At 46.2% G+C, this 22601-nt stretch overlaps 1 protein-coding gene across 3 annotated transcripts in view; it reads left to right on the top strand.

Moving 5' to 3' along the window:
- The first annotated feature begins 19695 nt into the window (after positions 1 to 19695).
- The window catches only part of LOC106581464 (uncharacterized), a 163338-nt gene continuing 160432 nt past the window's right edge, over positions 19696 to 22601 (top strand). For all 3 annotated transcript variants that reach the window (XR_006761043.2, XM_045704055.2, XM_045704054.2), the window contains exon 1: positions 19696 to 20143. The gene's annotated coding sequence lies outside the window, so the exon portion shown is untranslated. The remainder of the gene's footprint in view (positions 20144 to 22601) is intronic.

Here is a 22601-nt window from a genome sequence, read left to right as displayed (position 1 = left end):
CACTGAGTTTTTCCTATCAGTGTTATCGCCTGTACAGAGGAGTGGGTAGAGTCTCTCCTTAAAGGTGCAGCCAGTGAAAGAGTAGATACGGGACCTGGCCTCCACATTGTAAAAGGACACCTCCCCTTCTTCATAACCCATAAACACCCGCACCTTCTGGGCCTTCTCTCTCAGTGAGAGCTGGACATGAAGTTCCATGGAAGCCTTTCATTCATCCCCATTCCACAGCCCCACAGTCCAATATCCATTCACAGGACTTGATCCTATGACCTATTTTCTGTTGATGGACTCTCTAGTCACTCCTGAAGCCCACCTGGTTTTCCCCTTAACCTGCAACTCGTATAGTAGAATCTCCCTGAGGATAAGTCCTTCTTTCCCGAAGCCTTGACAGCTGTATCAAACCTCTCTGGGCATTCCAGAATGTTGTTTTTAATTCCGTCTTCATAACTCACCTGTTTTCCCGTCCTCAGACAGGATGAGTTTGGGGTGTGTTGTGTTAGGATCCAGAGTCACATCTACTTTATCCTCCTCAGTTTCATCATCACACAACTTCATCTCTTAATGGAGTATAGTTCTTTATTAAACATTTTATTATTTTGCACATTTGACTGTGTAAAACCTTGCAGTGAAAGTGAGATACAGAATACTGTATCTAGTTTTATAACAAAATGTGATTGATTGTCTCTCTGAAATATAAAACATCTCGTGATTGGTTTTAAACAAATGCATGTCTGTCATTGAACAACCCCATGGTTAGATGTGGAAGGCCAGCATCCCGGAGTCGCCTCTTCACTTTTGACTTTGAGACTGGTGTTTTGCGAGTACTATTTAATGAAGCTGCCAGTTGAGGACTTGTGAGGCATCTGTTTCTCAAACTAGACACTCTAATGTACTTGTCCTCTTGCTCAGTTGTGCACCGGGGCCTCCCACTCTTTCTATTCTGGTTAGAGCCAGTTTGCGCTGTTCTGTGAAGGGAGTAGTACACAGCATTGTACGAGATCTTCAGTTTCTTGGCAATTTCTCGCATGGAATAGCCTTCATTTCTCAGAACAAGAATACACTGACGAGTTTCAGAAAAAAGTTATTTGTTTCTGGCCATTTTGAGCCACAAATGCTGATGCTAGAGATACTCCGCTAGACTAAAGAAGCCCAGTTGTATTGCTTCTTTAATCAGCACAATCGTTTTCAGCTGTGCTAACATAATTAATTGCAAAAGGGTTTTCTAATGATCAATTAGCCTTTTAAAATGATAAACTTGGATTAGCTAACACAATGTGCCATTGGTACACAGGAGTGAGGGTTGCTGATAATGGGCCTCTGTACGCCTATGTAGATATTCTTTTAAAAAATCTGCCATTTCCAGCTCCAATAGTAATTTACAACATTAACAATGTCTACACTGTCATGACGTTGGCCTCTTTGAGTACAGGGAGGACAGTTGACCCCCTCCCCCCTTGCACCATCCCCCAACCTACCTTCCCCCACCCAGGCCCTGTGTGAAAGGGTTGTAAAAACTATAAGAGGAGAATCTCTTGCCACATGGCCCATAGAGAGACACAGGAAATTCTTCCAACTCACAGAATTGGGGAGCCAAGCGACCTTTGTGTTCTGGAGAAGGTATGGAAGATTGGTGAAGAATCCAGCTACGAACTGGTCCGCTTGGTACAATTTTGTGATACTCAGAAGAGACAATATAGCCATATTACCATAAAACGGTTTATATAATAGCCTCAGCCTTGAGACTTGCATCCACATGGTTGTATAGAATGTATTAATAAGGATAAAGCTATTTGTAATACATTGAGATGCTATGTACTGATGTTAATGTGATAGAATTATATTTCTGTACCAAGCATAACTCAGTCATCGGCATGCCCCCAGGGACACAGACAGGACCAGGCGTCATGTGACATGTTCACTATAAAACTATACCCTGATTTACATTTCTCGAGACCCGGCCTCCACTCCATTGCGAGTTGGCCAATAGGTTTGACCATCCAAGTACTCTACTGAAAGTGAACTATACCAATTTTAACTTTTAGACTATTGATACCGACAGAATAAGAACAAGTCTTTGATATTAATTATTAGTCTGCAGCTAAGTAAATTATATCATTGAACGCGAAGACCAACGAAACATCCATTCTATAACGACATTAATGAATGTCGCTTTGAAAGATCCATTCTAACCGAGAGAGAGAGAGAGAGAGAGAGAGAGAGAGAGAGAGAGAGAGAGGGAGAGAGAGAGAGAGAAAACTCTTCAACAGAACGACGCTCCAACAAGGATCCCGACGACACACTGAGCGTAAATATATATTGATTGCAATTGTTCCCGAATGAGTGAGCGTTCAATTGTCAATTGTTAATATTAATGAACTCTGTGTACCTCCTCAGCTGAACATTTTATGACCCATTGTTCTACAAGACACCAGCCATGCCTGTTAGCCACTAGGGCACATTACTCTACCAATTCTTTGTGATGATAATTACTGTTTGTCTACTTTCTGTGAATTACTGAGTTTAGTAAATAAATGATTTTAAGACAATTGATGTATGGATGATTTTAGTAAAGACTGGGTTCGTGCAGATACAACAATTTACGACGTTTGGAATGAGACTGGACGCGAGGTAAAATACACCATTTAAACCAGAAGATAATCGGCCTATACTATAACAGAATATAATATATAATGTTAGAATATAGGAAAGTTATATTAGGAAAATTATAGCTTTGTAATCTGAATATTTTCCTTGGTGCCCCGATCTCCTAGTTAATTACAATTAAACGATTAATCAGTTTAATCGCGTGATAATAATTACAGGGAGTTAATTGATAAACATGTCTTCAGTTTAATGGTACCCCAAAGATACGACAACACTGTATTTCTGAACAATTGATGTTGTTTTAATGGACAATAAAATAGCTTTTCTATAAAAAACAAGGACATTTCTAAGTGACACCAAACTTTTGAACTGTAGTGTATGTGTGGATCATAAACACTTGTTGCTTTTCCTAAGAGATAAAACACGTTTATTATTAGAACATTATTTACAATGAGAAGTCACTGAATTAAATGACAATATCTGCTGGACTTGCTTTAATTCGTATGTGTATTTATTATGGATCCCCATTAGTTCCTGCCAAGGCAGCAGCAACTCTTCCTGGGGTTTAAACATCTATTTTACAAGAGAGATGTGTTTTCAAGAAGGCAGTGATTAAAACGTCTTGCGGATCATTGGGACGCTATCGTCCCACCTGGCCAACATCCGGTGAAATTGCAAAGCGCAGAATTCAAATGACAAAAATCGTAATATTAAACATTCATGAAAATACAAGTGTTATACATCAGTTAAAAGCTTAACTTCTTGTTAATCCAGCCGCTTTGTCAGATTTCAAAAAAGCTTTACGGCAAAAGCACAGCATGCGATTATCTGAGGACAGCGCCCCGCACACAAAAGCATTACATACATTTCCAACCAAGCAGAGGCGTCACGAAAGTCAGAAATAGCGATAAAATAAACACTTACCTTTGAAGATCTTCATCTGGTTGCAATCACAAGGGTCCCAGCTACATAATAAATGGTCCTTTTGTTCGATAAAGTCCTTCTTTATATCCCAAAGTCAGTTTCATTGGCGCGCTTGACTCAGTAATCCACCGGTTTCCCTCGTTCAAAATGCATACAAATGAATCCCATAAGTTACCAATAAACTTCTTCCAAACATATCAAACAATGTTCCTAATCAATCCTCAGGTACCCTAATATGTAAATAAATGATCAAATTTAAGACGGAGAATACCGGAGACCATTACCGGAGACAAATAACGAAATGCGAGCCCTCCCTGGAACGCCTAACAAACACTACAGCCAAAATGGGAACCACTTAGAAAAACTACAAATTTTTGCTCATTTTTCAAAAAACAAGCCTGAAACTCTTTCTAAAGACTGTTGACATCTAGTGGAAGCCCTAGGAACTGCAATCTGGGAGGTATTCCTATTATATTCCCATTCCCAGCCATTGTAATCAGTGGTGAGCTGAAAAAACAAATGTGTGGATGGATTGTCCTCGGGTTTTTGCCTGCCATATCAGTTCTGTTATACTCACAGACATTATTTTAACAGTTTTGGAAACGTTAGAGTGTTTTCTATCCAATACTAAGTAATACTGAGTAATAGGCAGTTTACTTTGGGCACCTCATTCATCCAAACTTCTGAATTACTGCCCCAGAAGGTGTTTCATACCATAACGTCAACAATACAGTGACACAGAAGGTATAGGAAAGTTAACATGACATAAAATTCAGGCTCTATCCCAACACCTCTCACCTCCGACAACGATGAGACAGTCTATAGGGAAGAGGTCAGAGATGTGGCAGTGTGGGGCCAGGACAACAACCTCTCCCTCAACATGATCTAGGCAAAGGAGGTGATCGTGGACTACAGGAAAAGGAGGGCCGAACAGGCCCCCATTAACATCAATGGGGCAGTAGTGGAGCGGTTCGAAAGTTTCACATTCCTTGGTGTCTACATCACCAGCAAACTATCCAAACACATCAAGACAGTCGTAAAGAGGGCAAAATAAAGCCTATTCCCCCTCAGGAGACTGAAAAGATTTGGCATGGGTCCTCAGATCCTCAAAAAGTTATACAGCTGCACCATTGAGAGCATCCTGACCAGTTGCATCACCGCCTGGTATGGAAACTGCCCGGCTGCAGAGGGTAGTGCGTATGGCCCAGTACTTCACTGGGGCCAAGCTTCTTGCCATCCAGGACCTATATACTAGGCGGTGTCAGAGGAAGGCCCAAAAACGTGTCAAAGACTTCAGTCACCCAAGTCAATGACTAATGAAGGTTAAGGAGATAGAGCACTCAAAAGAGCTCAGCAAGAGAGATGCAGAGCAGGAGATAGCAGACAGTGTGGAGGTCTCCACAGCTCTAGTGTGCTCCATTCAGACAAGCCGGGGTGAGCTTATTGAGGGGATTGAGGAGAAGCAGAAAGCAGCTGATAGACGGGCTGGATGGCTGATCAGGAAACCCTTGAGGTGGAGAAGTTCTCTCTCACTAATGACCCCCTCCATCTCTTCCACACACCAAGGACTGGTCTGTGATCAGTGTTCACAGAAGTCTGTGTGTGGGGGACTTGGAGGTGAGCTGTGTTTTCTATGAAGGAGACTCTCCATTAAGAGATTAAGTTGTGTGACGAACTGAGCAGAATGCAGTAGATGGGACTCTGGATCCTAACACAACACAACCCAAACTCATCCTGTCTGAGGACGGGAAACAGGCGAGACAGAGATATAAGGTTCAATAGTTCTGGCAGTGTGTGAGGACAGGAGGGATTCTCCTCATGGAGATTCTACTATGAGGTGCAGGTGAAGGAGAAGGCTGGATGGATTCTAGGGGTGATAAGAGGGTCCATCAACAGGACTGGGATTCCTATAAGAAGTTCTGAGAATGGACACTGAGCTGTAGGGCTGTGGAATGGGGATGAGTACAGGGTTTTTAATGAACCAGTTGTCCAGCTCTACCTGAGAGAGAAGCTCCAGAAGGTGGGGGTGTTTGTGGATTATGAAGAAGGGGAGGTCTCATTTTACAATGTGGAGGCCAGGATCCCGTATCTACTCTTTCACTGGCTGCACTTTCACTGTGAGACTCTACCTCTGCTTCTTTAGTTTTAACGATAATGACTCTGATCGTCTGTCCTGTAAATGACTGAGGGACTCTACCCCTGCTTTTTTAGTTTTAACGATAATGACTCTGATCGTCTGTCCTGTAAATGACTGAGGGACTCTACCCCTGCTTCTTTAGTTTTAACGATAATGACTCTCTGATCGTCTGTCCTGTAAATGACTGAGACTAAGTTCTCAACTACAGAATAAGTTACTATTTTGTAACATAATATATCACTACCACTACAGACTGTAGACCACCTTTTCCCCCCTCAGTCTCTGCAGTGATATTATAGTACATTTTAAACTGGGTGGTTCAAGCCCTGAATGCTGGTTGGCTGACAGTCGTGGTATATCAGACTGTATACCACGGGTATACATGTATTTTTACTGCTCTAATTACGTTGGTAACCAGTTTATAATAGCAATAAGGCACCTCGGGGGTTTGTGGTATATGGCCAATATACCATGGCTAAGGGCTGTATCCAGGCACTCTGCGTTGCGTCGTGCTTAAGAACCGCCCTTAGACGTGGTATATTAGCCATATACCACACCCCCTCGTGCCTTATAGCTTAAATTACATTTACATTTACATTCATCTGGGAAGAGAAGAGGAGATGAGGGTACAGAGGGAAGGGATCTGATCTGGGAAGAGAAGAGGAGACGAGGGGACAGAGGGGACAGAGGGAAGGGATCTGATCTGGGAAGAGAAGAGGAGACGAGGGGACAGAGGGAAGGGATCTGATCTGGGAAGAGAAGAGGAGACGAGGGGACAGAGGGAACAGAGGGGACAGAGGGAAGGGATCTGATCTGGGAAGAGAAGAGGAGATGAGGGTACAGAGGGAAGGGATCTGATCTGGGAAGAGAAGAGGAGACGAGGGGACAGAGGGGACAGAGGGAAGGGATCTGATCTGGGAAGAGAAGAGGAGACGGGGGGACAGAGGGGACAGAGGGGACAGAGGGAAGGGATCTGATCTGGGAAGAGAAGAGGAGACGAGGGGACAGAGGGGACAGAGGGGACAGAGGGAAGGGATCTGATCTGGGAAGAGAAGAGGAGACGGGGGACAGAGGGGACAGAGGGAAGGGATCTGATCTGGGAAGAGAAGAGGAGACGGGGGACAGAGGGGACAGAGGGAAGGGATCTGATCTGGGAAGAGAAGAGGAGACGGGGGACAGAGGGGACAGAGGGGACAGAGGGTAGGTATCTGGGAAGAGGAGGGGTAATTGAGACAAATGATCCCACACACACTTTGATGAATGCAAGGTTGTGACACTTCATCGTGAGAGAGGGGGCTCAAAAGGAATCATAAGGGGACGAGTTGAGGAGAGAAGCCTGCCCCCCCCACTAGCGGTTCTGGGGGGGGGGGGGCAAGTGCCCCTGTGACAACAATTTTGGAACCCCTTATGGCCCCCCTTATGCCCCAGCTTGGCCCCCCCCAGTTGAAATGGTCTAGAACCGCCACTGCCCCTCACATAAGGGGACGGGTTGAGGAGAGAAGCCTGCCCCCCCCTCCCCCCTCTCATTAGGGGACGAGTTGAGGAGAGAAGCCTGCCCCCCCCTCCCATTAGGGGATTAGTTGAGGAGAGAAGCCTGCCCCCCCTCCTATAAGGGAACAAGTTGTAGAGAGAAGCCTGCCCCCCCCTCCCATTAGGGGATGAGTTGAGGAGAGAAGCCTGTCCCCCCCCCCCCCCATTAGGGGACGAGTTGAGGAGAGAAGCCTGTCCCCCCCCATTAGGGAACGAATTGAGGAGAGAAGCCTGTCACCCCCCCCCATTAGGGAACGAGTTGAGGAGAGAAGCCTGTCCCCCCCCCCCCCCCCCCCATTAGGGAACGAGTTGAGGAGAGAAGCCTGTCCCCCCCCCCCATTAGGGAACGAGTTGAGAGAAGCCTGTCCCCCCCCCCCCCATTAGGGAACGAGTTGAGGAGAGAAGCCTGTCCCCCCCCCCCATTAGGGAACGAGTTGAGGAGAGAAGCCTGTCCCCCCCCCCCCATTAGGGAACGAGTTGAGGAGAGAAGCCTGTCCCCCCCCCCCCATTAGGGAACGAGTTGAGGAGAGAAGCCTGTCCCCCCCTCCCATTAGGGGATGAGTTGAGGAGAGAAGCCTGCCCCCCCCCTCCTATAAGGGGACGAGTTGAGAAGAGAAGCCTGTCCCCCCCCCCATTAGGGGACGAGTTGAGGAGAGAAGCCTGCCCCCCCTCCCATGTAGGGGATCTAGTTGTAGGAGAGAAGCCTGTCCCCCCCCTCCCATTAGGGGATTAGTTGAGGAGAGAAGCCTGTCCCCCCCTCCCATTAGGGGATTAGTTGAGGAGAGAAGCCTGCCCCCCCCTCCCATTAGGGGACGAGTTGAGGAGAGAAGCCTGCCCCCCCTCCCATTAGGGGATTAGTTGAGGAGAGAAGCCCCCCCCCCCTCCCATTTGGGGATTAGTTGAGGAGAGAAGCCTGCCCCCCCCCCCATTAGGGGACGAGTTGAGGAGAGAAGCCTGCCCCCCCTCCTGTAAGGGAACAAGTTGTAGAGAGAAGCCTGTCCCCCCCTCCCATTAGGGGATTAGTTGAGGAGAGAAGCCTGTCCCCCCCTCCCATTAGGGGATTAGTTGAGGAGAGAAGCCTGTCCCCCCCTCCCATTAGGGGACGAGTTGAGGAGAGAAGCCTGCCCCCCCTCCCATTAGGGGATTAGTTGAGGAGAGAAGCCCCCCCCCCCTCCCATTTGGGGATTAGTTGAGGAGAGAAGCCCCCCCCCCCCTCCCATTTGGGGATTAGTTGAGGAGAGAAGCCTGCCCCCCCTCCCATTAGGGGATGGGTTGAGGAGAGAAGCCCCCCCTTGCAGTGTTATAGGACCCTTCCTGTTATAAAAACATCTGAAATGGCTGACGTGGGCTCTAAAGAGTGGCATGTTTATTTTTAGGTGTGTGAAAGAGCAAAAAGGTCAGGGCATGAATGTATACAAGACGAGAGGCAGCTCCCACAGCTTGCACAGCTCCCACAGCTTCCACAGCTCTCACAGCTCCCACAGCTTCCACAGCTCCCACAGCTTCCACAGCTCTCAACGCTTCCACAACTCCCACAGGCTTCCACAGCTCTCACAGCTTCCACAGCTTCCACAGCTCCCCGCTCCCAGCCCACGCTTCCACCCCACGCTCCACGCTCCACAGCTTCCCACAACTCCCACAGCTCCCACAGCTCCGCCCCACAGCTCCCAGCCCACGCTCCCCGCTCGATTGTTAAACAATGTCAAGGTTATTGTTCAACTAACAGCTTTTCTAAAGAGCCAAAAGTCAGGGAATTTTAAAGAGATAAAACGTCTATATTGTTTTCCTACCGTCACAGGAGGTAGAGAGGGAAAGGAAACCCTGTCAAGTGAGACACAGGAGAGGAGCCATATTCAGAGAGGAGCCATATTCAGAGAGGAGCCATATTCAGAGAGGAGCCATATTCAGAGAGGATTCAGATACAGAGAGGAGCCATATTCAGAGAGGATTCAGATACAGAGAGGAGCCATATTCAGAGAGGAGCCATATTCAGAGAGGAGCCATATTCAGAGAGGAGGTATATTCAGAGAGGAGCCATATTCAGAGAGGATTCAGATACAGAGAGGAGCCATATTCAGAGAGGAGGTATATTCAGAGAGGAGCCATATTCAGAGAGGAGCCAGATACAGACAGGAGCCATATTCAGAGAGGAGCCAGATACAGAGAGGAGCCAGATACAGAGAGGAGCCAGATACAAAGAGATACAGAGAGGAGCCAGATACAGAGAGGAGCCAGATACAGAGAGGAGCCAGATACAGAGAGGAGCCAGATACAAAGAGATACAGAGAGGAGCCAGATACAGAGAGGAGCCAGATACAGAGAGGAGCCAGATACAAAGAGATACAGAGAGGAGCCAGATACAGAGAGGAGGCCAGATACAGAGAGGAGCCAGATACAGAGAGGAGCCAGAGAGGAGCCCTTCCCTCTGTCCCCTCTGTCCCCCCGTCTCCTCTTCTCTTCCCAGATCAGATCCCTTCCCTCTGTCCCCTCTGTCCCCTCGTCTCCTCTTCTCTTCCCAGATCAGACACCTTCCCTCTGTCCCCTCGTCTCCTCTTCTCTTCTCTTCACAGATCAGATCCCTTCCCTCTGTCCCCTCTGTCCCCTCGTCTCCTCTTCTCTTCCCAGATCAGACACCTTCCCTCTGTCCCCTCTGTCCACTCTGTCCCCTCGTCTCCTCTTCTCTTCTCTTCACAGATCAGATCCCTTCCCTCTGTCCCCTCTGTCCCCTCGTCTCCTCTTCTCTTCCCAGATCAGACACCTTCCCTCTGTCCCCTCTGTCCCCTCGTCTCCTCTTCTCTTCCCAGATCAGACACCTTCCCTCTGTCCCCTCTGTCCCCTCGTCTCCTCTTCTCTTCCCAGATCAGACACCTTCCCTCTGCCCCTCTTGCACCCCACCACATCTAAAGCCTGTCCTGAGGGTGACTGCTGGAGGAAGGCAGGTGTACTGGCCCTGGGGTAGTTGTTGGGTAGCTGGGTTGAAGAGGGAGGGACAAGTGCTTATCACAATAAATGGAAATTAGTGATACATTTTTAGTAGTATAATTCATGTCAATTATTTTGGCTGGATATTTTTTTTTTTTTCATTTTTGTTTATCATGCTCCTGTGGGTGAGGTGCATGTGATGTTTAGCAATAGACAAGACAAATGGCGCCACTTAGTGGAGGCTACAGCAAACTGTCAGGCATGTAGGGTCAAAGACAATTCAACTGGGGTGGGTTCAGCAGGATGCAACGTTTTGGAACGTTCAGATAGAAACCTAGAATAATGGACTACATCGGCTGTATGCATAGCTTTTATATTTGCAACTTTGATAACGTTTGGAAACTGAACGTGGCCCTGCTAGGGTTTCACATTCTAAAATGGCATATTGTAATGGGACTGGGAAGCAGAAAAATTATTTACAGGGCGACAAAATATGATTTGTTGTCAAGCTGTCAGCTTAATTGAAATCCATAAAAATTGGTTTGATTTGTATTGTTTTGAGTCTGTTTTGAAAGGGAGTGTTAAAGCATGGGAGCGGAGCACATTGTGCAATATGATTACGCAGAAGCATTCCATGAATTTAGACCACAACCACAACAAGCTGGGGAGCTGAAGAGAGCTTGCTGTAGGACGGCTGCTGTAGGGCGGCTGCTGTAGGGCGGCTGCTGTAGGGCGGCTGCTGTAGGGCCGCTGCTGTAGGACGGCTGCTGTAGGGCCGCTGCTGTAGGGCCGCTGCTGTAGGGCCGCTGCTGTAGGACGGCTGCTGTAGGGCCGCTGCTGTAGGGCCGCTGCTGTAGGACGGCTGCTGTAGGGCGGCTGCTGTAGGGCCGCTGCTGTAGGACGGCTGCTGTAGGGCCGCTGCTGTAGGGCGGCTGCTGTAGGGCCGCTGCTGTAGGGCGGCTGCTGTAGGGCGGCTGCTGTAGGGCCGCTGCTGTAGGGCGGCTGCTGTAGGGCCGCTGCTGTAGGGCCGCTGCTGTAGGACGGCTGCTGTAGGGCGGCTGCTGTAGGGCCGCTGCTGTAGGGCCGCTGCTGTAGGACGGCTGCTGTAGGGCGGCTGCTGTAGGGCCGCTGCTGTAGGGCCGCTGCTGTAGGACGGCTGCTGTAGGGCCGCTGCTGTAGGGCCGCTGCTGTAGGGCGGCTGCTGTAGGGCCGCTGCTGTAGGGCAGCTGCTGTAGGGCCGCTGCTGTAGGGCGGCTGCTGTAGGGCCGCTGCTGTAGGGCCGCTGCTGTAGGACGGCTGCTGTAGGGCGGCTGCTGTAGGGCCGCTGCTGTAGGGCCGCTGCTGTAGGACGGCTGCTGTAGGGCGGCTGCTGTAGGGCCGCTGCTGTAGGGCCGCTGCTGTAGGACGGCTGCTGTAGGGCCGCTGCTGTAGGGCCGCTGCTGTAGGACGGCTGCTGTAGGGCGGCTGCTGTAGGGCAGCTGCTGTAGGGCCGCTGCTGTAGGACGGCTGCTGTAGGGCCGCTGCTGTAGGGCCGCTGCTGTAGGACGGCTGCTGTAGGGCGGCTGCTGTAGGGCCGCTGCTGTAGGATGGCTGCTCTAGGGCCGCTGCTGTAGGGCGGCTGCTGTAGGGCCGCTGCTGTAGGGCGGCTGCTGTAGGGCGGCTGCTGTAGGGCCGCTGCTGTAGGGCGGCTGCTGTAGGGCCGCTGCTGTAGGGCCGCTGCTGTAGGATGGCTGCTGTAGGACGGCTGCTGTAGGGCCGCTGCTGTAGGACAGCTGCTGTAGGACGGCTGCTGTAGGGCCGCTGCTGTAGGGCCGCTGCTGTAGGACGGCTGCTGTAGGACGGCTGCTGTAGGGCCGCTGCTGTAGGACGGCTGCTGTAGGACGGCTGCTGTAGAGCCGCTGCTGTAGGACGGCCGCTGTAGGGCCGCTGCTGTAGGACAGCTGCTGTAGGACGGCTGCTGTAGAGCCGCTGCTGTAGGGCGGCTGCTGTGAGAGGAATGTTTTGTTTTCCACACAATTTGTCATGGACTAATATTCAAGCAATTTAACCTGTGAATATAAAAGAGGAAATATATTATGTAAGACAATTGTTTGTGTGTGTGTGGGGGGGTATACACGTATAGGTATGTGTCTGGGCATATGAATTGGAGAGTGAAGGAGGCTGAATATGAATATGTATAGAAGGGCGGGAGTGAATGGGTGTGTGGAGGAATAGGGTAAATGTGTGTTAATGAAGGAGAATGGATGAGTAACTAATATATATATATATATATATATAGGGGTGTAAATGTCTGAGAATAAGTTAGGGAGGAAAAGACAGGTTGGGATGAGCTTGGCCAGGGTGGGTCGGAGAGGGCAAGGATGGAAGGGGAGGATAAAGAGGGGAGAATAGGAAGGGGGGGTGGAGAGAGATGAATTTGGTTTGGGGGAGAGAGAGAAAGGAAGGACTTAAATATACTACAATGTAATTGTATTTCTATTTTTTATGACTTGTAAATCTGTTGTAAAATGAATAGGAAAGGATGTTGAATCATTATTATTCCTTGTTTGTCGTTACAACCACGATTTATTGGTGCTTATTGGTGAGAAAGGAGAAGGGCTATATGATGGGAGGCCATCAGACACTTATCTGAGGTGAGAGGGGCCTCCACTCATCCCATTTCAGTCTCTTGGAGGGACCCAGCCCAAGTAGACACCCACCAGCCACTACACTTAAAATTCATTGATAAGGTAATACAAAACTTCCACAGTACTTGAGAGGCAGTCTTTCTTCAAATGTATGTACAATGTATGCACAATGTAGAAATATACGTACAATGTAGAAATATACAATGTGTTTTTTTGTTAAATGTCTGCTCACATATTCTATATGTAATGTATACAATAATTATGTATTTATACTATGATCCTCCCATTCTAATGAATGCCCACCGCCCTCATATGTCATGTCTGCAAAAATTTTTACTTGGTTCTTTAATGATATATGTTCTGTCTAAGGTCAACTTTGATTCTATACAAGTAAAGTAAAGACATGGAATGTCCACTGGCTCCATGATGGGGGGGAAGAGAGCATATGGTTCTCAAACACTTAAAGAGATGGTCAGCAGATGTGGATTTCTGGCAAGAGTTACCTTATTTTTTTATTAACATTTAAAGAGGAGCTGGGTTGGAGAGGCATATACTGCCACCTACTGTAGTAACAGCAGAGGTGTAGGCATCCTGATAAATAAGAATACACCATTTTCCATTATATTCCAGCACATGGACCAAGAAGGCAGTTTTCTAATGTTGAATTGTACCTTACATGGTGAAAAATACACATTGATTTCAATGTATATCTCACCAGAGGCACATCTAGAGTTCTCAAATCAAATCTTATTGGTCGCATACACATGGTTAGCAGATGTTAATGCGAGTGAAGCGAAATGCTTTTGCTTCTAGTTCCGACCGTGCAGTAATATCTAACAAGTAATCTAACAATTTCACAACAACTACCTAACACACACACACACACACACACACACACACACACACACACACACACACACACACAACACACACACACACGTGTAAAGGAAGGATTAAGAATATATACATATAAATATATGAATGAGTGATGGCCGAACGGCATAGGCAAGATGCAGTAGATGGTTTAGAGTACAGTATATACATATGAGATGAATAATGTATGGTATGTAAACATTATTTAACGTGGCATTGTTTAAGTGACACATTTATTACATCCAATTATTAAAGTGGCTATAGATCGAGTCTGTATGTTGGCAGAAGCCACTCAATGTTAGGGATGGCTGTTTAACAGTCTGATGGCCTTGAGGTAGAAGCTGTTATTCAGTCTCTCGGTCCTCGCTTTGATGCACCTGTACTGACCTCGCCTTCTGGATGATAGCGGGGTGAACAGGCAGTGGCTCGGGTGGTTGTTGTCCTTGATCTTTTTGGCCTTCCTGTGACATCGGGTGGTGTAGGTGTCCTGGAGGGTGATGCGTTGTGCAGACCTCAGTACCCTCTGGAGAGCCTTCCGGTTATGGGCGGAGCAGTTGCCGTACCAGGCGGTGATACAGCCCGACAGGATGCTCTCGATTGTGCATCTGTAAAAGTTTGTCTATTCTTAGACAGAATTCAAGCTATATAAGATCAAACCCAGACAGGAAGTATTATAACAGGTGAACTAAAATCAGACAGTCGATGTGATTGACAGACGTAGTAACACCTAAGGTAGGGAGTCTCCAAAGAGGCAGAACATGTTCATCTCTACAAATGATTGACAGGACACCTGGATATTATTATCCCCAACTAAAGTCTTTCTTTCTCCTCAAAGTAAGAAAAGAGTCAAGAAATGACAACATTATTTTCTAAAATGCACTGAACAATTTACTGGATATAATAAACATGATATCTCCTCATCCTATCATGTTTACTTAGACCAATAGAACATACACTTTGGGGAATGAACAAATCACATATTCTGCAACAGAAATGTATTAAATACGTAAACAAATGTTTAAAAACCTTTTCCATTACAAATGTAGACAGAAAAGCTGACCAGGTATGATTTGCGATGGCTTTAATGCATACAATAGGTGGTTGATAAATCGCATACTCAGCTAAAGTTACATCTTATTTTGAATTTTTTTAAAAAACAAAATCTTAGAAAAAGCCCATTGAAAATCTTTACAATGTAAAGAAATAAATACAATTTCGGAACACGATATTTTACTTTTTAAGAGAGCCAACAACTACAGGTTAAACGCAAATAAAGAATAATACTTTATGGCAAATAAACCTGGTAGCTCTCACAGAACCAATGCATGCTAAACCAGGTATCATTTTAAAAGAAAGATACAAAAGTGATAATTAGAAACAAAGTGATGAATTACCATTTTAAAAGCTTCTATGAAAATGTATATTCAATAAAATCTGAATTAAGCAATTGGACGGATTCTATTGGATGGCTCCTATAGCCTTCTTAGACTCAACAACTCTGAAGCAATTATCAACAGACAAAGAAGAATCACTAAAAATAGAGATCACCCAAGAAGAAATATTAGACACCGTTAAAACATTCACACAGAAAAAAAAGCAACAGGAATGGCTGGCTTTCCCAATAGCGATCAGTTTGTCGCCTATACCTGGGATTGCTGACTTCCTCCTCTTGCTCGAGGAAGAGCGGAGAAAACAAAGATGTCATCAATATAAACGAAGACGAACCGGCTCAGCATGTCGCGGAGAACATCATTCACCAGAGCCTGGAACACGGCAGGTGAGTTGGTGAGGCCAAAAGGGCATCGAAGGACGAGGAAATTAGTGGTAGCGGATAACGGTTCTTCACAGTAATGTCATCGAGTCCCTAGTAGTCAATGCACAGGGTCTTGTTCTTTTTCTCCAAGAAGAAGAAACCTGCGTCAGCGGGAGAGGAAGAGGGACACATGTAGGTCTCCATAGCCATGGTCTCTGGTCCCGACAGAGTACAGACGTCCCCGGGGCGGCGTGGTGCTAAGGAGAAGATCAATCCCGCAGTCATAGGGGTGGTGCGGTGGAAGGGAAGTGACCCGGGACTTGCTGAACACCTCCCAGAGGTCCTGGTACTCCGAAATTCCAGAGCAACTTCCGAGCCCCCAGGAGGACATTCCGGGGCAGTTTGCGCCAACTTCAGACAATGGGCGTGGCAGAACGGACTCCAGCCCATGATAGCACCCGTAGACTAGTTAATGAGGGGATTGTGTCGCTGGAGCCAGGAGAATCCCAAAACCACGGAAATCTGTGGGGACTTGATGAGCAGGAACTGAATGGTCTTGCTGTGATTCCCTGACACATGTAGGTTGATGGGAGTGGTGTTATGGGTGACCAGACCTATAGAGCACCCATTCAGCGCTCTAACACCCATGGGAATGGAGAGTGGCTGAGTAGGGATGTTCAGCTCAGAAGCCAAAAAGCTCTCGTCGGCCCCAGAGTCAATGAGGACCCGGAGAGATTTGGACTGGTTTCCCCACAGCAGAATGACATGAAGAGGGGTGTGAGTAAGGGAAGCAGAAAAGTTCTCTATATGGCCCACCAGAATACTGGCTCCTACCGGTGAGCCTGGTCTTTTACCCGGCAAGAGGACACAAAATGACCAAAAGTCCTGCAATACAGACAGCTCCTTGTGTTGATCCTGTGTTGCCGTTCAGCTGGCGACAGCCCAGCTCTGCCTAGTTGCATAGGCTCGGAAAACAGTGCCTCGGCAGTCTTCGGTGACTCACGAGGAAGGTCGGGAACCTTGGGTGCCTTTGGGAACGGGACTGTCGGGGAGGCGGAATCCCTGCCTATATGAGCAAAATCAAATATCCTCTCCATCCGTCATTCCCGCAATCGCCCATCGATGCAGATGGTCAAAGCAATGAGGGAGTCAAGATCCGTGGGTAACTCCCGAGCAGCAAGCTTGTCCTTATCCTCCTCCGAGACGCAGTACAGGAACATGTCGAACAGTGCTTCCTGGTTCCATGCACTCTCCGCTGCGAACATGTGGAAATCCACCGCATAGTCAGCCATACTGTGGGCATCCTGCCGGGGCTGGATTAGCTTCCGGGAAGCTTCTCTCCCACAGAATGGGGCATCAAAAACCTTCCTCACCTCTTCCACGAACCCCTCCAGACTCATGCACATGGCCGGCTGTTGTTCCCATACGGTGGTAGCCCAGGTGAGGGCCCTCCCAGACATCCGGAATGATGAGGTAGGCTATCTTGGAGTGATCCAAGGGGAAGGAGGAGGGCTGAAGCTCGAAAATGAGGCACACGGAGCAAAAAAAATGCCCGACAGGTGCTTGCCTCTCCATTAAAGCGTTCCGGGGAGGTAAACGGGGCTCCCGGGAAGGTGGAGTGGCCGGTGGGGCGGCGCTGCTAACCTCCAAGTTACTGAAGGGGTGGTGGGGTTACCACCGTGGCAGGCTGCCCCCCAGACAACCCGGGGAATAGATCCAGCAGCATGTCCAACGCCCAGTCACGGCGCTCAGCCAACATTTGGACCCTCTCCATCATACCACAAAGCAATTCTTCGTGCTGGAGGCTGCTTGGGAGGAGATGGGGTTGCACAGCTGGCCCAGGTCTGCTGGGTCAGTCATGGCCAGTTCGTACTATCAGGTATGAAGGTAAGACCCAGATGCAGACAATGTCACATTAACAATGGTTGAATAATTCAACAGGGGCAATAGACAGGTCAAGGCAGGCAGGGGTCAGTAAACCAGAGGTGGGGCAACGGTACCGGACGGCAGGCAGAGGTCAATAATCCAGAAATGTGGCAAAGGTACAGGTCGGCAGAATGTTCAGGCAGGCGGGCTCAGAGTCAGGACAGGCAAGGGTCAAAACCAGGAGGGCGATAAAAAGAGAGACTGGGAATGTCACGCCCTGACCTGAGAGACGGTTTATTTCTCTATTTTGTTAGGTCAGGGTGTGGGGTGGGCATTCTATGTTTTGTATTTCTTTGTGTTGGGCCGAGTGTGGTTCCTAATCAGAGGCAGCTGTCTATCGTTGTCTCTGATTAGGAATCATACTCAGGCAGCCTTTTCCCCACCTGTGTTTGGTGGGTAGTTATTTTCTGTTTTGTTATTCTGTGACCTGACGGAACTGTTTGGCTGTTTTCGGTTTGTTTCTTTGTTCTAGTGTTTTCATTGTCTAAATAAATATAATGAACACTCACCACGCTGCGCTTTGGTCCCCTCCTTTCAACAGCCGTAACAGGGAAAAGCATGAGCTGAGACCTACAACGCTGGTTGACTTAACAAACACGACAAACTGGCAACAGACAGACAGAGAACATAATGGGGAAGATAGGCGACACCTGGAGGGGGTTGGAGACAATCACAAAGACAGGTGAAACAGATCAGGGTGTGACACAGAATTCTATTCAACATTTTGGGACAAAGTCGCCACACTATTTACTCTAATGATAACATGTCACTCAATTCAATACCTCCTAGTTCCATGTATCAAGCAGCTATTTCAGTTATATTAAAACCAGGAAAATCCCCTGCTGATTATAGACCCAAAGTGACAGTAAAATAATAACAAAGCTTATAAGCAATAGAATGGCAAAAGTCTTACCAGACTTGATACATATCAATCAAATAGGGTTTATTAAAAACAGGACACTTAAACAAATACAAAAACATGTTTCAGTTTAATACAATATGCAGAAAGAAACAAGATAGATTCATCAATAACGGCTGTTGATGTCAAAAATGCGTCCGACTATCTTGAATGGCCTTTTATATTCAAAACTTTGGAAGCTTTTAACTTTCCAGCTGAAGTAATACATGTAAAGCAAAAATATACACGAATAATACGTTATCTGATTAAATTGCATTGGAAAGGGGCACAAGACTGGGCTGTTCCCTGTCTCCCTCCTGTTTGCAGTGGCTATTGAACCGCTTGCAGAAAGAATTACACAGGACCCAAACTGTAACAGGTATTGGTAAACATGAATATAAACTAAACTTATTCAACTACTGATCTACCTGACCAATATTGAAAACTCAGTGCCCCCTTTGCTAACAAATATTTCCAGAATACTCAATAATCCCAGGATATAAAATGAATGTGGAAAAAAAAAAAAAGTAATAGCAATAGGAAAAAGAATAACTCATGATCTACAGCAATCCTTTAAAGTGGACAACAAAAAAATATGAAATACTTAGGATGCTTAATAAGTGACAACAAACAGCAAAACCCTATCACTAGCAAAGATGAATAACATGTTTAAACGTTAAAACAGACTGTCCTCCATACCAGCAGCTGAGAATCCAAGACAGGTACTGGCTCTAAAGCCACCTTGGGCCTGTCATTCCAAATAATGTCCCCAGGCCAAATACTTTCCTACACTACGTCATAACGGGATTCGATATTAGCGTCCGTTGCTATATCAACGACGTGACGACATAATGATTAGAATTTTGGAGATCGTTACAGCCTAAATGACGTAATTTTCATCATCGCTATGGAAACAAGCCTGATTTTCGCGACAGTTTCGCTGTTTAATTAAACAAGTTTTGTTTAGCTAATAAAATTAAAACATTAATTCTAACTACTTTTTGGTACCTTGTTAAATCCATGTCGAAATGGCAAATAAAACGTGTTAGAGGGGTTGGGTTAAACCGGAAGACACATTTCAGTTGAAGGCATTCAGTTGTACAACTGACTAGGTATCCCCCCTTTCCCCTTTAAATAAGAGAGGGACACTATTTGGCCGGGGGACACTATTTGGCCGGGGGACATTATTTGGCCGGGGGACACTATTTGGCCGGGGGACACTATTTGGCATGACAGCCCCCCTTGGGTTCTCAAGAGCTAGTGTAGATCTAGCCTACAGTATTTCAAACGCATATTAGATAAGATTGTAACATATATTTGTTACTCAGAAGTATTGAGTTACCATTGTCATTGGAATCTGTGTAGGCAAAGTGTTATGTATTAGTAGAAACACGTCTACTCTAGACATCTTGTGGTCTACTGTGGCATCACTCTAACGAACCACGGGGAGGCGCTACACCACCGAACCAGTCCGGATTGTCAACTAGTCCCAACACTTCACTTTACAAACTACTCCCAAATGGACACTGATTTTGTTGAGCTATATGTCGACATCATTTAGGACGTTTTCTTCTCCTGTTTTGTCAGAATGTTTAGAAGCAGGGCTATTGCTTTGCTTCTCTTTAGTTGACATAGTACAAGTTCAAGTCGGTCGGATTTGTAGTGCATTTAACGTCACGTGAATTTGGGTAAACTTCTGTCCTGTTTGGCAATCGGCATTCCTCCTCCTCGCTGTTAGTCTCCTGCTGAACACACACCTCGGGTCACTCTCGGAGAGAACACACTGACATGTAGGAGACAGCCGACGGTCACCGGACTACTGATGGGACAACGATTTCTGCACAAAATGAACCGTTTACCTCAAGCATAAACTTTCCATGTTATATTGACAACTCCAGGACACAGGCACCATGGCGAGGTTTTACAGGGAAACGACGAATCAATAGAAAGTAAGTCTGTTCTCCATCACGGGTTACTGGAAGATTATGTTCGCTGAAGGAACCGGTCTTTTATAGCTGAATGGTGGGAACTCGCCAGCAACATTGTTTCTCCCTGTGGCTAAGCTACTTGGTTACAATATCCAGACTACTTCTACTTGGTTACAATATCCAGACTACTTCTACTTGGTTACAATATCCAGACTACTTCTACTTGGTTACAATATCCAGACTACTTCTCTGCATAGACACTTTTCCAATGTGTTGTCTGAACGTGTTCTGCTGCATCGTTTTTAACTAGACCTCAACTCGTTTGGACCTTTTTTTTTAAATAATTTAGGTTCAAACTTTCCTCCGCATGTGTGTCTGTTACTGTATCAGGGTTGTATATGGTCCAATAGTTTTCATGGTTATTCGGCAGCTGGTGCAGTGGTAAAGGACCGACCTAGCCCTTGACCCAGTTCCATAACAGTGTAATGATTACACTAACAGTTAGTGGATGAAGGCTTATTCGGACGCTCGGTCTGAACATTAACTTGCATCGTTTGCGGTATGGTTTTGGAAGAATAAGGACCTTGTCTTTCATATCAGTGAGAAATAATTGAGTAAAAAGTAAAATTGATCCACACACATTGATAGAGTTAGAGATAGTGTTCCCACCAGCGCTTGGTTTGGGATGAAATAAGTGCAGGTGTCTTTTCCCAATTCAGTCCATTTGACTATGTTCACCGAAATTCACAGATAACATTATGCCATAGAGACCTCTGATTATTCAATTAAGGGTTTATACACATTTTCCTTGACTTTTAATCAATTGTCCATGACTATTATTATAGCCTACATGGAAAAGGTACGAATTATTGACACTGGAAAGCTGCAGTGACTGATCCATGTAGACCTACCATCTCCTGCCATTGTTCCCTCGATCAAGGCACTTAACCCCCCACAAAGTACAAATGCACTGTTAGTCAGTGGTGGAAAAAGTACACCATTTTCATACCTGAGTAAAAGTAAAGCTACCCTAAAAGTAAAAGTGAAAGTCACCCAGTAAAATACTACTTGAGTAAAAGTCTACAAGTATTTGGTTTTAAATATACTTCAGTTTCAAAAGTAAATGTACAAATCATTTCAAATTCCTTATATTAGAGCAAACCAGACAACACGATTTTCTAGTTTTTTTTTTAAATGTACGGATTGACAGGGGCACAGTTCAACACTCAGACAAAATTCACAATTGAAGCATTTGTGTTTAGTGAGTCCACCAGATCAGAGGCAGTAGGGATGACCAGGGATGTTCTCTGTTTAGTGAGTCCTCCAGATCAGAGGCAGTAGGGATGACCAGGGATGTTCTCTGTTTAGTGAGTCCTCCAGATCAGAGGCAGTAGGGACGACCAGGGATGTTCTCTGTTTAGTGAGTCCGCCAGGTCAGAGGCAGTAGGGATGACCAGGGATGTTCTCTGTTTAGTGAGTCCTCCAGATCAGAGGCAGTAGGGACGACCAGGGATGTTCTCTGTTTAGTGAGTCCGCCAGGTCAGAGGCAGTAGGGATGACCAGCGATGTTCTCTGTTTAGTGAGTCCTCCAGATCAGAGGCAGTAGGGATGACCAGGGATGTTGTCTTGGTAAGTGCATTAATTTGACAATTTCCTGTCTTGCTAAGCATTAAACATGTAACGAGTACTTTTGGGTTTCAGGGAAAATGTAAGGAGTAAAAAGTACATTATTTTCTTTAGGAATGTAAATCAAATGGTATTTGTCACATACACATGTTTAGCAGATGTTATTGCGGGTGTAGTAAAATGCTTGTGTTTCTAGCTCCAACAGTGCAGTAATATCTAACAGGTAATATCTAACAAATTACACAACATATACCCATTACACACAAATCTAAGTAGGAATGAATTAAGAATATATACATATGAACGAGCGATGTCTGAGTGGAACGGACTAAGATACAGTAGAATAGTATAGAAAAACAGTATATACATATGAGATGAGTAATGCAAGATATGTAAACATTATTAAAGTGAATGAGAGCGTAGTATAGAATACAGTATATACATATGAGATGTAGTGGAGTAAAAGTTGTCAAAAAAATATACATAGTAAAGTACAGATACCCAAAACAACTACTTAAGTAGTTTACAGCCGTGCTGTTAGTCACATGTTGTCAATGTGGTCAACCCTCCATCTGGACAGCTCCTGGGGGTGCAGGCTTGGCTTTTGATCCAGACCTGAGTCTGCTTATCAAGGTCCTGTTGAGCAGCTGATGTTTACGCTACGATGTAGTTAGACCAGGGCTGGAACAAAAGCCTGCACACCCAGTAGCTATCCTGGAGGATGGTTCCCACCCTTCATATAAAATATTACAACATTACAACCAAATACTTTTGTCTTTATAAAATTATTCCCTTATTCAATTAATCATGGATCAAAGCAAGGTTATCTAGCTAGACATGTTTATATATAAGG

The sequence above is a fragment of the Salmo salar genome, chromosome 20 (assembly GCF_965601325.2).
Source record: "Salmo salar chromosome 20, fSalSal1, whole genome shotgun sequence".
Lineage (NCBI taxonomy): Eukaryota > Metazoa > Chordata > Actinopteri > Salmoniformes > Salmonidae > Salmo > Salmo salar.
The sequence above is the reverse complement of the archived record's forward strand: the minus strand, read 5'-3'. Positions and strand labels throughout refer to the sequence as shown.